At 43.5% G+C, this 13,601-nt stretch overlaps 1 protein-coding gene across 1 annotated transcript in view; it reads left to right on the top strand.

Annotated features, from left to right (window-relative positions):
* The window catches only part of DOC2B (double C2 domain beta), a 740,104-nt gene that overhangs the window by 339,540 nt on the left and 386,963 nt on the right, over positions 1–13,601 (top strand). The gene's annotated exons all lie outside the window — the stretch shown is intronic.

Genomic DNA, 13,601 nt, shown 5'->3' with positions numbered 1-13,601 from the left:
TTTGTTCCTCTAGATTTTGTGCTAAAATGAGTAATCTCACATTGGCTGCGCAAAAAACAATCCCTCATTTGAGTCTTCAGGTAGAAAATTGAAAGCATTATGGCTTTAAGAAGTTAAGGATGGAAAAAGGAAAGTGCAAAAACAAATGTAAAAAATCGCTGCGTCCTTAAGGGGTTAAACTTACTATGGTACCATGTAAAAACATCCATCTGAATGTATGAAAATAAAATATTACTAAAACCATGCAGGATAAATATTCTCTTTCACACAAGATTTATGACATTTTCTATTTTCTTTCTATACAGTACAAAATATTCTAAATGAAAAGTTTTATGTATTTATTTGTGTCCTTGCCAGCACGGAATGGAAGCATTGTGTAATGAAACAATATAAATGGTTCTATTGAATACATAGTTTATTAACTTGACAAAATGAGATGACATGCAGAGACCTTAGGCATCAAGTATTCTCTCACATAAGTATTAATGGTAAAAGATGCTGCTTGAACTAAGTTATTGAAATAAATGTGTCCTTGTGCAAATAAAAAAGTCTTGCTAGGGTTCATTATAATTCAGCTTTGCATCAAACAAATTCATTTACTTTCATTCAATACATTGAAATATTGATCGCAATGTGAAGACTAAAAAGTATCTTCTATCTCCTTCATTGCTTTATTTACTTGTATGGCTTTTGTGGGGATTTGCTCTGGTAGTCAGGTTAGTGGACGAGTAAAGAGGCAAGGAACCAGGTTGTAAATCAAACTTCAGTGTTTTATTCACACTCAGCACTGCTGTCTAGTGTTGAGCGGCATAGGCCATATTCGAATTCGCGAATATTCGCGAATATATGGACGAATATTCGTCATATATTCGCGAATATTCGCATATTCGTTATTTCCTCGTTTTATTTTCGCGTAAGCGAAAATACGCACATGCGAAAATTAGTGTATGTGGAAATTCGCATATGCGAAAGTTAGCATATGCTAATTTTCGCATATGCGAATTTTCGCACGCCAGTCTCACACAGTAGTATTACAGCCTTCTTTACACCACACAAGCTGGAAGCAGAGAGGGGTGATCACTGTGATGTGTACTGTGAAGAAAAAAAAAAAAAAAAAAAAAGAATATTCGTAATTACGAATATATAGCGCTATATTCGCGAAATTCGCGAATTCGCGAATATGCGATATTCGCGAATAATATTCGAATTGCGAATATTCGCGAGCAACACTACTGCTGTCGCCTTAACGGGCTCTGCCCACAGCGTCCTGGCCGGCGGACACGCTCCCCGCTGCGTTCCCGGCTCCACTATGCTCTCTCAATGCCACTTCCTAGAGCGTGCGCTGTTTCTCTGATATTTAAAGGGCCAGTGTACCAATAATTGGGCGCTGACCCTATAAGTATTTCTCACTTCCTTTTGACCCCTGCTAGATCTTTGTGCCTCCCAGAGAAAGCATTCCCAGTTATGTCTGTCTTACCGTGCAGCAGTACTTTTTTGTTACTTTTCCTGACCACTGAACCTTGCCGCTTGCCCTGACCTACCTGAGCTTGCCTTATGAATCTGTACCTCACCACATCTCGGACGTCAAGTTGCACCAGTAGCGACCTGGGAGATTGCCTGCTGCAGCAAGGCCATCCCGCTTTGCGGCGGTCTCTGGTGAAAACCAGTGGCTCCTTAGACTCCGCTCCCTGGTGCGGCTTTCATCATCGTCCACAGGTACAGTGGATCCACTGCCTCATCCGTAACAGTAAGGTCCGGCCATGGATCCTGCCGACGTGCCCTGATCTCACCACCATCGTGGCTCAACAATCGCAGCAGGTGTAACACTTGGATCAACTATCCGCCATGATGCAGCAGCTTCTATCTGTCCAGCAGCCAAAACTTGCCCCTGTGTTTCCTCCGGTGCCTGCAGCTCCCGTGGCATCGGTCCCAAGCTACGCTTATCGCTGCCGACAAAGTATGAAGGGGACCCAAAATTGTGCAGGGGGTTTGTGACCCAGTGTTCCATGCACGTGGAACTCATGGCCGACCAGCGTGCCAAGGTGGCTTTCGTGGTCAGTCTCCTCTCCGGCAAGGCCCTGGCTTGGGCAACACCTCTTTGGCACAGAAGTGATCCTGTGACTACCAATTTGCAAATCTTCCTCTCAGAGTTCCACAGTGTCTTCGAAGAGCCAGCATGGGCCACCTCGGCCGAAACCGCACTTCTGAACCTTCACCAAGGGGATTCTACAGTTGGTGATTATGCGGTTCAATTCCCCACTTTAGCCACTGAGTTGGACTGGAACGACTCAGCCCTGTGTGCCACTTTTAAAAAGGGCTTTCCAGCAGAGTGAAGGATGCACTGACCGCACGAGATCCTCAATCCTCCCTGAGCGAGCTTATTCTGTTGGCCACCAGCTTTGATGTGCGTTTTACCGAGAGGCAAGAAGAGCTTCGCCAGGAACGCGAACCAGCCCAGACATGCCGTCTTCCCGACTGGCTCTGTTGTTCCAGCGGCCGCTTCAACCTCCTTTGTCGCCAGTGGCTGAGGAACCTATGCAGGTGGATCGAGTCCATTTGACCCAACAGGAGAGATCTTGCCGCTGTGAAGAAAATTGTGCTTTTATTGTGCCAGTCCGGAGCATTTCCTCAATAATTGCCCTCAACGTCTGGGAAATGCACGCAACTAGGGCACGTGGGAGAGGCGCCTCTAGGTGTGAACAGTCCCTCTCCTCGGTTGACCATGCCGATTCAACTTTCCACCTCTACCAGAGTTCCCTTCCATGCTACTGCCTTTGTAGACTCCGGTTCTGCTGGGAACTTCATTAATGCCTCTCTGGTCCATAAGTACCATCTCCCAGTCACGCAACTCGTCAAGCCTTTATTCATATCATCTGTCAATGGAGAATGCCTCATGTTGTGCAATTTCTCACTGAACCACTAATGTTGCAAGAGGGAGTATTACACAAGGAAATGATCCAGTTCTATGTGCTTCCCCACTGTACTTCTTTGGTTCTTATCGGTCTGCCTTGGCTGCAACTTCACGCCCCGGTTACCAACTGGCAAACCAGCAAAGTTTCTCACTGGGGAATTGACTGCCTGAATCACTGTCTGGCGGCACCAAAACCAAAGTGTTCCATACCTCCTCCTTACCAGGACTTTGCAGACTTAATCTGTGAGAAACAAGCTGAGAGCCTTCCTTCGCATCGGCCCTATGATTGTCCGATCGACCTTCAACCTGGAACTACACCTCCTCGGGGAAGAATCTATCCCTTGTCGGCTCCCGAAACGCAAGCCAGGGCCCTTTATGTCAAGGAAAATCTTCAGAAGGGATTCATCCAAAAGTCAGTCCTCTCCCGTCAGGGCTGGTTTCTTCTTTGCGGAGAAGAAAGATGGGTCTCTCCGTCCATGTATTGATTATCGGGGGCTCAATAAAATCACCATCAAGAACCGATACACCTACCGCTGATTTCGGAACTTTTTGATCGCCTGCGGAAAACCAAAGTCTTCCTCAAGTTGTATCTGCAAGGAGCATATAATCTAATTAGAATACGGGAAGGAGACAAATCGAAGATGGCCTTCAATTCCCGTGATGGACATTTCAAATACTTAAAGGGGTATTCCGCCCCTAGACATTTTATCCCCTATCCAAAGGATAGGGGATAAAATGTCAGATCGCCGTGGTCCCGCTGCTGGGGACCCCCGGGATCCCCGCTGCGGCACCGCGCTATCATTACAGCACAGAGCGAGTTCGCTCTGTGCGTAATGACGGGCGACACGGGGGACGGAGCAGCGTGATGTCATGGCTCCGCCCCTCGTGACATCACGACCCGTCCCCTTAATGCAAGTCTATGGGAGGGGGCGTGATGACCGCCACGCCCCCTCCCATAGACTTGTATTGAAAGGGGCGGGCCGTGACATCACGAGGGGCGGAGCCGTGACGTAACGATGTTCCGGCCCCTGTACTGCCCATCATTACGTGCAGAGCGAACTCGCTCTGTGCTGTAATGATAGCGCGGTACTGCAGCGGGGATCCCAGGGGTCCCCAGCAGCGGCACCGCGGCGATCTGACATCTTATCCCCTATCCTTTGGATAGGGGATAAAATGTCTAGGGGCGGAATACCCCTTTAATGATGCCTTTTGGTCAAGAAATGCCTCTTCAAGAAGACGACTCTGCCATTCCTTGTTTATATTGTCTCGAACCAAGGCCTCCAGATGGACCCAGACAGGCTGTCTTCTGTTTTAAACTGGCCACGACCTACTGGCCTGCAGGCTATACAACGTTTTCTTGGATTCGCTAATTATTATCGACCGTTTATACCGCACTTTTCCACGTTAGTTGCACCGATTGTGGCACTAACAAAGAAGACCGGTAACCCAAATTCTGGCCTCCTGAGGCTGAAGAAGCCTTCTCCCGATTGAAATTGGCCTTTGCTTCCGCACCAGTTCTGACAAGACTCGACCCAGGAAAACCATTCTTCCTTGAGGTGGATGCCTCTTCTGTAGGGGCTGGTGCGGGCCTGCTCCAAATGACCCCCAGGGGCAAAACATTTTCACCAGCCGAGTAGAACTTTTCCATTGGAGATCAGGAACTCTTGGCCATTAAGCTCGCCGTGGAATGGCATCACCTACTGGAAGAGTCTCCTCATCATGTCAATATTTGCACAGACCATAAAAATCTCTTGTATCTACAGTCCACACAGGGATTGAATCCCCAGCAGGCCAGATGGTCTCTTTTCTTTTCCAGATTTAATGTTCTTATCCATTTTTGGCCAGCAGAAAAGAATGTCAAAGCTGATGCTCTCTCTAGGGCCTCCGATGTCGTGGGCCTGGACTCCTCCCCTCGGCATATTGTTTGATTTTGGCCACGCTAGTCGACCTTCAGCATGTTCCCCTGGGGAAGTCTTTTGTACCTACATGCCTTAGAGTTAAAGTCTTGAACAGGGACATTTCGGACTGGCTGGGCATCCTTGAGTACGGAAGTCCATTCTGCTCATCTCCCAACATTACTGGTTGCTGAACCTGGATTGAGATGTTTCTGATTTTGTCCGTTCCTGTGCAACGTGTGCCCGTAACAAGACTCCACATCTTCAGCCTGCAGGCCTTTTACAACCTTTGCCCATCCCAGAGTGACCCTGGACACACATTGCCATGGACTTCATCACAAATCTTCCTACCTCCTCTAACAACATAGTCATTTGGGTGGTCATGGATCGTTTCTCCAAAATGGCACATTTTGTACCACTGTCTGGACTTCCCTCTGCTCAACAGCTGGCAGACCAATTCTTCCAGCATATTTTTTGCCTACATGGCCTGCCCTTACACATAGTCTCTGACCGAGGGGTCCAGTTTGTCTCCAAATTTTGGCGGGCTCTCTGCTCTCGTCTCAAGGTTAAATTGGACTTCTCCTTGGCTTATCACCCACAAACCAACGGCCAGGTTGAGAGGGTGAATCAAATTCTTGGGCAATACCCCCGCCACTTTGTTTCTGCACGGCAGGATGACTGGGCCTACTTGTTATCTTGGGCGGAGTTTTCCTATAACCACCAGGATTCTGAGGCTACAAAAACATTGCATAGATATAAACTGCTTTTACATAACGGATCCAGCAGCGAGGACCAAAATAAAAAAGTGAAGAAATAACTCCCAAAAATAATTGTGAAAGGAATTTTCCAACCCAGTAAGGAGAGAAAAGTTCAGGGGAGAATAATTAATACTTAGCTTTTAATATATTTTACTAAAATAGGACAAGTATTGTCCAAATGTACACAAATGCCGAATATATTCTAGGGTAAATAAATCCCCCAAAAATACACAATAATATCACCAAGGTCACCAAGGGTCCAAATTATTTAGAACCCTGGGCGTAACCTATAGCAATGCACCAAGATATCATTAGGTCAAAAAGCAGTTAGTAGGTAGCCTATGCGTTTCTGTCGCAATGGAGCGACGTCCTCAGGGGTAACCCAATATAGAAAAACTCAGTGGAATGTCCCGTCGACACGGACACCACAGAGACCTTTTATCTAGTTACAGATATCAAACAGCGCAATTATTGTATTAGTAACATAAAATTGCATAATATTTTATCCTGGAGGGATGGCCACTTATGATGCAAAGTATGCCTTTTTAAATATAATATAACCCATCACAAAGGATATGCAGTATGGCCGTGAGACTCCTGGAACCTGGAAAATAAAATGGGAACAAAAGCACAAAATCATTGTATTTTAAATTTGGCCAAAATCCCCCCATGCCAATGCAGTCCTACTCACAAACATGCGTAAGTACGTTCAGATAACCTAAAGGAAAAACATACAGAAATATTCCTATTACTGCATGTTCCACCTGTAAAGTGAAGCAGGGCTGTGGGGGAAAGCCGCTCTGCAGTGTACTCAGAGTCTCTAATATGGCATAGATGAGAAGCAGAGCACACCTGCATCCAGCAGGGAGCCGAGGCTTTCGGCTACTCTGCGCTGTCTCCACATGTCAGCGGCGTCTGACATTATATCCGCTTCCTGTCCTGTGCAGCGTTGGAGGTGTCCCGCCCCTGTCTGACATCACTACAGTGTGTGCGCTTGTATTCTGATGCTGCACTTAGGTACAGCACAGGAAGCTTAAAGCTACATTTCCTGACCACTGAACCTTGCCCCCTGCCCTGACCTATCTGCCAGTCCCCGACTTTGAGCTTTCCTTATGAATTTGTACCTTGCCACAGCAAGCCGCATAAGGGGTAGCGATCTGGGTGTTTGCCTGCCGCAGCAAGTCCTTCCCGTTTGCTGCGGGCTCTGGTGAAAACCAGCAGCTCCTTAGACTCTGCTTCTTGGTGCAGCTTTCATCATCTTCCACAGTGGTACATCGGATCCATTTGTGCTATCTGTGTTTAAATATTACAAACCATTCCATTCTGCAAATATGTATAATAATAGGTGACATCTCTATATTTTTTTTCATCGCTGTTAATAAAAAGAATCGGTAAATCTCTCACAGGAAATTTCTCACTGTGAAATAAACCTCTAAAATGTACCGTATGCCATGTTACCTTGTGGAAACCTCACTGTGCAACATGAATATATTTTCCTCCATATAGATAAATCCTTGCATGGCTTGTAAAGATAAGGATAATACAATGATAACCATGAGCTTACACATAAACTTGGCTCGAAATGTATTTATAAACGGAAGAAGAAAAAGCAGTTACGGTTCATCCTACACTGCTCAAAAAAAATAAAGGGAACACTTAAACAACACAACTCCAAGTCAATCACACTTCTGTGAAATCACTCTGTCCACTCAGGAAGCAACACTAATTGACAATTAATTTGACATGCTGTTGTGCAAATGGAACAGACACAGGTGAAAATTTTAGGCAATTAGCAGGACATCCCCAATAAAGGAGTAGTTCTGCAGGTGGTCACTACAGACCACTTGTCAGTTCGTATGGTTCCTGGCTGATGTTTTGGTCACTTTTGAATGCTAGCGGTGCTTTCACTCTAGTGGAAGCATGAGACGGAGTCTACAACCCACACAAGTGGCTCAGGTTGTGCAGCTCATCCAGGTGACACATTAATGCAAGCTGTGGCAAGAAGGTTTGTTGTGTCTGTCAGCATAGTGTCCAGGGCATGGAGGCGCTACCAAGAGACAGGCCAGTACATCAGGAGATGTCCAGGAGGCCGTAGGAGGGCAACAACCCAGCAGCAGGACTGCTACCTCTGCCTTTGTGCAAGTAGGAGGAGCACTGCCAGAGCCCTGCAGAATGACCTCCAGCAGGCCACAAGTGCGCATGTGTCCACTCAAACGGTCAGCAACAGACTCCATGAGGGTGGTATAAGGGCCCGATGTCCACAGGCGGGGGTTGTGCTTACAGGATGTTTGGCATGTGCCAGAGAACACCAAGATTGGCAAATTCGCCACTGGCGCCCTGTGCTCTTCACAGATGAAAGCAGGTTCACACTGAGCACATGTGACAGACATGACAGAGTCTGGAGAACGTTCTGCTGCCTGCAACATCCTCCAGCATGACCGGTTTGGCGGTGGGTCAGTCATGGTGTGGGGTGACATTTCTTTGGGGAGCCGCACAGCCCTCCATGTGCTTGCCAGCGGTAGCCGGACTGCCATTAGATACTGAGATGAGATCCTCAGACCCTTTGTGAGACCAAATGCAAGTGCGGTTGGCCCTGGGTTCCTCCTAATGCAAGACAAGGCTAGACCTCATGCGGCTAGAGTGTGTCAGCAGTTCCTGCAAGAGGAAGGCATTGATGCTATGGACTGGCCCGCCCATTCTCCAGACCTGAATCCAATTGAGCACATCTGGGACATCATGTCTCACTCCATCCACCAATGCCACATTGCACAACAGACTGTCCCGGAGTTGGTGGATGCTTAAGTCCAGGTCTGGGAGGACATCCCTCAGAAGACCATCCACCACCTCATGAGGAGCAGGCCCAGGCGTTGAAGGGAGGTCATACGGGTACGTGGAGGCCACACACACTACTGAGCCTCATTTTGACTTGTTCTAAGGACATTACATAAAGTTGGATCAGCCTGTAGTGTGGTTTTCCACTTTGATTTTGAGTGTGACTCCATATCCAGACCTCCATGGGTTGATAAATTTGATTTCTGTTGATAATTTATGTGTGATTTTGTTGTCAGCACATTCAACTATGTAAAGAGAAAAGTATTTCATACGATTAGTTCATTCATTCAGATCTTGGATCTGTTATTAGTGTTCCCTTTATTTATTTTTTGAGCAGTGTAGTTTTATACTCTTCGTGATCACAGCAGTTGTTTTTTGCATAGTATTATGCTTACATTCCTTTCTATTACAAAGCATAGTAACTGAACAATTGTAACTGCATAATCACAACCTTTAGGTAAGAGTGAGGCTATGTTCATATACTGTATTTTGGTGCTCAGAAAAGACTACTTTACAAGCAAAATGAGTCTACAGTTTCATAAAAAAAAATTCTGGCATTGGAATTGGCATTAGAGCTGTTTTTTTCAGCCATTTTTATTTCAACATGCAATTTGCAAACCAGCTGTTATTTGGGCTATAACTGGCCATATATGGCCCATTATAAATTCCCTTGCACTTAATGTTATTGCTATTTTAATTATGGCCATGAAATTAAACTACATACTGACTTTTTCAGATTGAACTAACTCCAATTCAAAACCATGTTCAAAAATACGGAGAGTGAATATAGCCATTAAGATCATATTAGTCACTAGTTGACAATGAGCAGTTTGGTATTTTATTCTCCAATGTAAGAAGTTGCAAGCAAAATATTTGCATATTTTAAAAGGATAGCGATATTCACACATAAAGTTTATAGGACTTACTCTTATTGCTGTGTAATATCATGAAATTTGAATTTCTTTTACCAATATGTCAGTGCCTGCTGAACTCACATACACAGTTCTATGTCCACACTGCAATGAAGCAGCTCTTTCTTTCTCCAAGCTGGAAATGGTAATCCAGTCTAAAGCACTGACTTGCTCCTCTGATGAGACTCCCTGTGATCTGACGGGTGAGGTACATGGCAGCGCACATTTCACTACCTGTCAATCAAATCTGACTTTCATTATACTAGTAAAGTAGTGAGCAGTGAGGGCAGGTTAGACACCTATTCCCACTATGATGCAGATCAGCCACGATGCTATATAAGGGGAGGTCAAACAGATACAAGTTACTGATGAACAACCATTCACACACCTGCTATTTGTGGGGGGGGGGGGGGGGTAGCTGCTTAATGTTATAGTTGCACACAGATAAGGCATATACAAGGGTGCATGTTACATGATGGTGTGTAGTGCACTTTGCTGGCTTACAACCTATTAGTGATGCCCATACTATTCTACCAGGTGGGCTGCCCAGCATACTATATGTGCACCCCACAAAGCACTGACACACCAAGCATACTGCTACTTATCTTGCATATAACAGATAAACATTATTTTTATATATATATATATATATATATATATATATATATGTGTGTGTGTGTGTGTAGAAACTCAGACAGGAAGCCATATATACTTTCTGTTTATACTGTTCTGACTTGTTGGTATATGTGACCTATGCACCAGAGGTAAGTGCACATAATGTGTTCATTACAAATTATATTAGTGCTTGACTATAGCAGCACATGAGCAGTACACATCAGCATTGTTGTACTGTATGTCTCCCTGTGTTGTAGCACATTGCATTGTTTGGTGATCATGTCTTCATTCTACTGTTTCACAACTCATTTCATGCTTTCTCTCTTCATTTTTTCCTGTCTTTTTTGTTTCTTCCCATCCACTTGCTAACATTTCACCCTTACCATCTGCTATCTGATGAGGGAAGCTGCCAAAAGTTTACTACAGAAAGGTAAGGGACGTAAGTCTGTTCCCCTTAAGAGAAACAGAACATCTAATCTGGCAATAAGTATGTATGTAGTCATAGAAAGAGACTTCTAGAAGTTCTGTAGTTAAAAATGTGTTTAGATTTAGCATATTAATCTGTATAATGTATATATACTTATCCTGCTGCAGAATGAAGGTCAGTGGCATACATCATAATAGTGGATAGAATGGGGGAGATTTATCAAAGTTGTCTATGTCCCGCATCAATATAGACCAAACTACAGAGGGTTAGTCTGGTCTATTGTGCGCCTAATTTATCAAAAGGCGCACGGCTCTTGATAAATTTTGCGCACGGACTTTGGGATCTATACTTATACTATCTATACTATCTATACTTGTATTTAAACCTGCTCCAGCATGGTCTGACATTTCGGGTACTTTCAGCCAATGTGACTTGTCGCTGAAAAGTCGCTTTTGATAAATTCAGCACCAATGCATTTTTCTGTCTAAAATAGACTAGAAGGCATCATGTACTAAAAATCCTCTAAAGCAAAAGTCGTAGAAAAGTCGCACATATTTAGACTGCGACTTTCTGTGCGACAAATTTAGACACGAAAAACTGTCTAAATCCTTTGATAAATCTCCCCCAATTACTGCTATGAAGAATATGATGAAAGGGGGCCAGGACTGAACTGCACATTGTTCCATTGTACATAAGTCATGGGGGGAAATGATTTATTATCCTTGGGTGGCAGCTAGTATTCTAGCGTACAAAAGTCGCCAATTTTTGCACAAACTTAATTTTGCCCAAAAATGTGTGACTTTTAATCCCTTCACCCCTTCAGTGCAAACTGGCGTAAGTTATGTCAGAAATCTACAACAGCTAATGGCTGGAGTAGATTTCAAAGTTTGGAGCGCAGGGCCTCTTAATAAATTTAGTGCATCTTTTTCCAGTACACTTGAAGTTAAAGGGGTTGTCTGGTTATGTAAAACTTATGTAAATCCACAGGATGGGGGATAAATGTCTGATTGCCAGAGGACCAACCTTTGGAACCTCCCATGATCTCCAGAAAGGGACCCATCCCTTACTTCGGAACTCTCTGGCTCCCCATCTTCCGAGATGAACCGATTTAGGGAGTGACAGCCCGCTCTGCTCATTACCGAGTGAGGCAAGACATCTCTAGGTACCGAGATTTTATAAAGTTCGATTCCCTTTAAACCATCTTCAAATTTGAACACTAGTCTACTGGAACCAGTTGACAGCTTGTCAACAGTTACACTACTAACCTTTAATCTGAATATAGATATATAATCCTATTTAGACATTCCATTCTTGTAAATAAGTAAATTGTTACAATCATAAAGATAAATATTGATGTCATTACAGTAATCAGAAGCAATGCTTTTTTCTCTAAATAACGTCCGTAATTTTTCATTGTTTATACTATATATACTTTTATAGCACTCAGAGTTTTGTTCTATAATTTTGTCGAATCATACCATATTTAAAGGAATCTTTCATCTGGTACACAACTTGACTTTCAAAATATGCTCCATAAATTGGCAGGTGACATATTAAAAAACCTTGGAGAGGTCAAAGAGTTCTGCTTTCAGTCCAAAATTATGAATTGGAAAAAAATAGTTGCAAATGTTGGAGCAGCTTTTACAGAATAGTCCATGTTCCAACATTTTAGCACACAATAAACCAAAAAATTTTGGACACTGCTTCATTTAATTTTACAGATTAGAGACAGATACTAAAACATGTTCTTTTTTCTAATCTGTTGCTAATTTCTGACTGTATCGTTTTTTTCTACATTATTATGTGGACAGCCAAATTGCCTGAGCTGTTTTAGCAGCATTAAGAGATATGCTTTACAGCAAACCCCATTGGCACAGGCAACAATATGCAGCTGTCCCATTAGTAGAGCATGCTCTATGACTTTTTTAGAGGTTATTTTACAGGGAGGAAAATGCTGATCTCTAAACAATAGCTATTGTGTCTACCTCTGTTATCTATACCCTGGTGTCACCTTTCACTGTAATCCTGTCTGTGATGATAAGGAGGACATTGCTGGGAATGATCTGTACAGAACAGGAAATCTCAGCTTAGTTTAATTGGTCAGAATAAAAACTACAAGATTTCCAGATTATTTTTAAAATATAGATTAAAAAATTGAACATTTGAAAAAACATAAAAAAAATCTTTAAATATAATGCTTGATTTGAATAATAGGTAATTTTCTGAGGACACATTCTTAAAAGCCTAATTTAATGGGATCTACTGTACACTAGATGCTTTGTCAAGTCACATAACGTAAATAGTAGTTATTTTAGCATTAAAAAAGTAATAATAAGCAAGCAACCTTCTAATGCTACTTCTTCTATACACATTGAAAAATATTATTTACTCATACTAATGGACATGGCATGGCATTGGTACTGCTACAGAAATTTAAGGTGTGTTTCAGGTATGAGCAGGGAAGATTGAAGGCCTAAACTCATCCCCTCCCACTTGCCCTGCCTATTTGCGAATCTGCCCTAGGTGACGGGTCCACAACCACGGTGACAGTCTCTGCCTGAATACGTGCAGGAAGTCAAACCTCAACAAAATAAACTTACATTACAGACAGAGATCGGGACACTATATGGAATCACACACACTAACTATAATAATGAAACATACACACACTTTAAGTCACAGTCCACAAGCCGAGTCAATACCAAGATATTACAAACATGCCAAATTGCAGAAACAGGAGAAGAGTCAGAGAGCGGAGCAAATAGGTCAAATATGCCAGAAATTCAAGGTACAATACAAACTCTAGCTAGGAGTAAGAGCTCTATCGCAGGCGAGGTATGAGAGCAGGCTGCCAGCTTAAATAGGCCCATACCAGGTGCTCTCATCAAGGTCAGCTGACCCGTCCAGGCAGCTGGGTGTAACCCAAGAACAAAAACAGAGAGAACTGTCAGAACCGTTTAACCCCTTGGGTTCTGAAGGTGTGAACACACCCTATGTTGCTATGTATTGATATCATTTTTATTAATCACATATACTGTATAGTGTAATTGCTACACCTGAACTAGCTCTAGTTTTGGCCATGATAGTATTTCTATGTGGCCTTTTTACCAATGGTTTACCCCTGTGCAGGCTGTCACTTAAAAGAAAAACTTTTCAAACAGGCATGTCAAAAGTTTTGAAAGTTTGGGGTCTGTATGTTTAGACTCCCAACCAGTAACCAGGACTAGATGAGAAAAGCATTTGTCTTATTGC

This window comes from Hyla sarda, chromosome 2 (assembly GCF_029499605.1).
Source record: "Hyla sarda isolate aHylSar1 chromosome 2, aHylSar1.hap1, whole genome shotgun sequence".
Classification (NCBI taxonomy): Eukaryota; Metazoa; Chordata; class Amphibia; order Anura; family Hylidae; genus Hyla; species Hyla sarda.
This window is presented reverse-complemented; position numbering and strand designations above follow the sequence as displayed.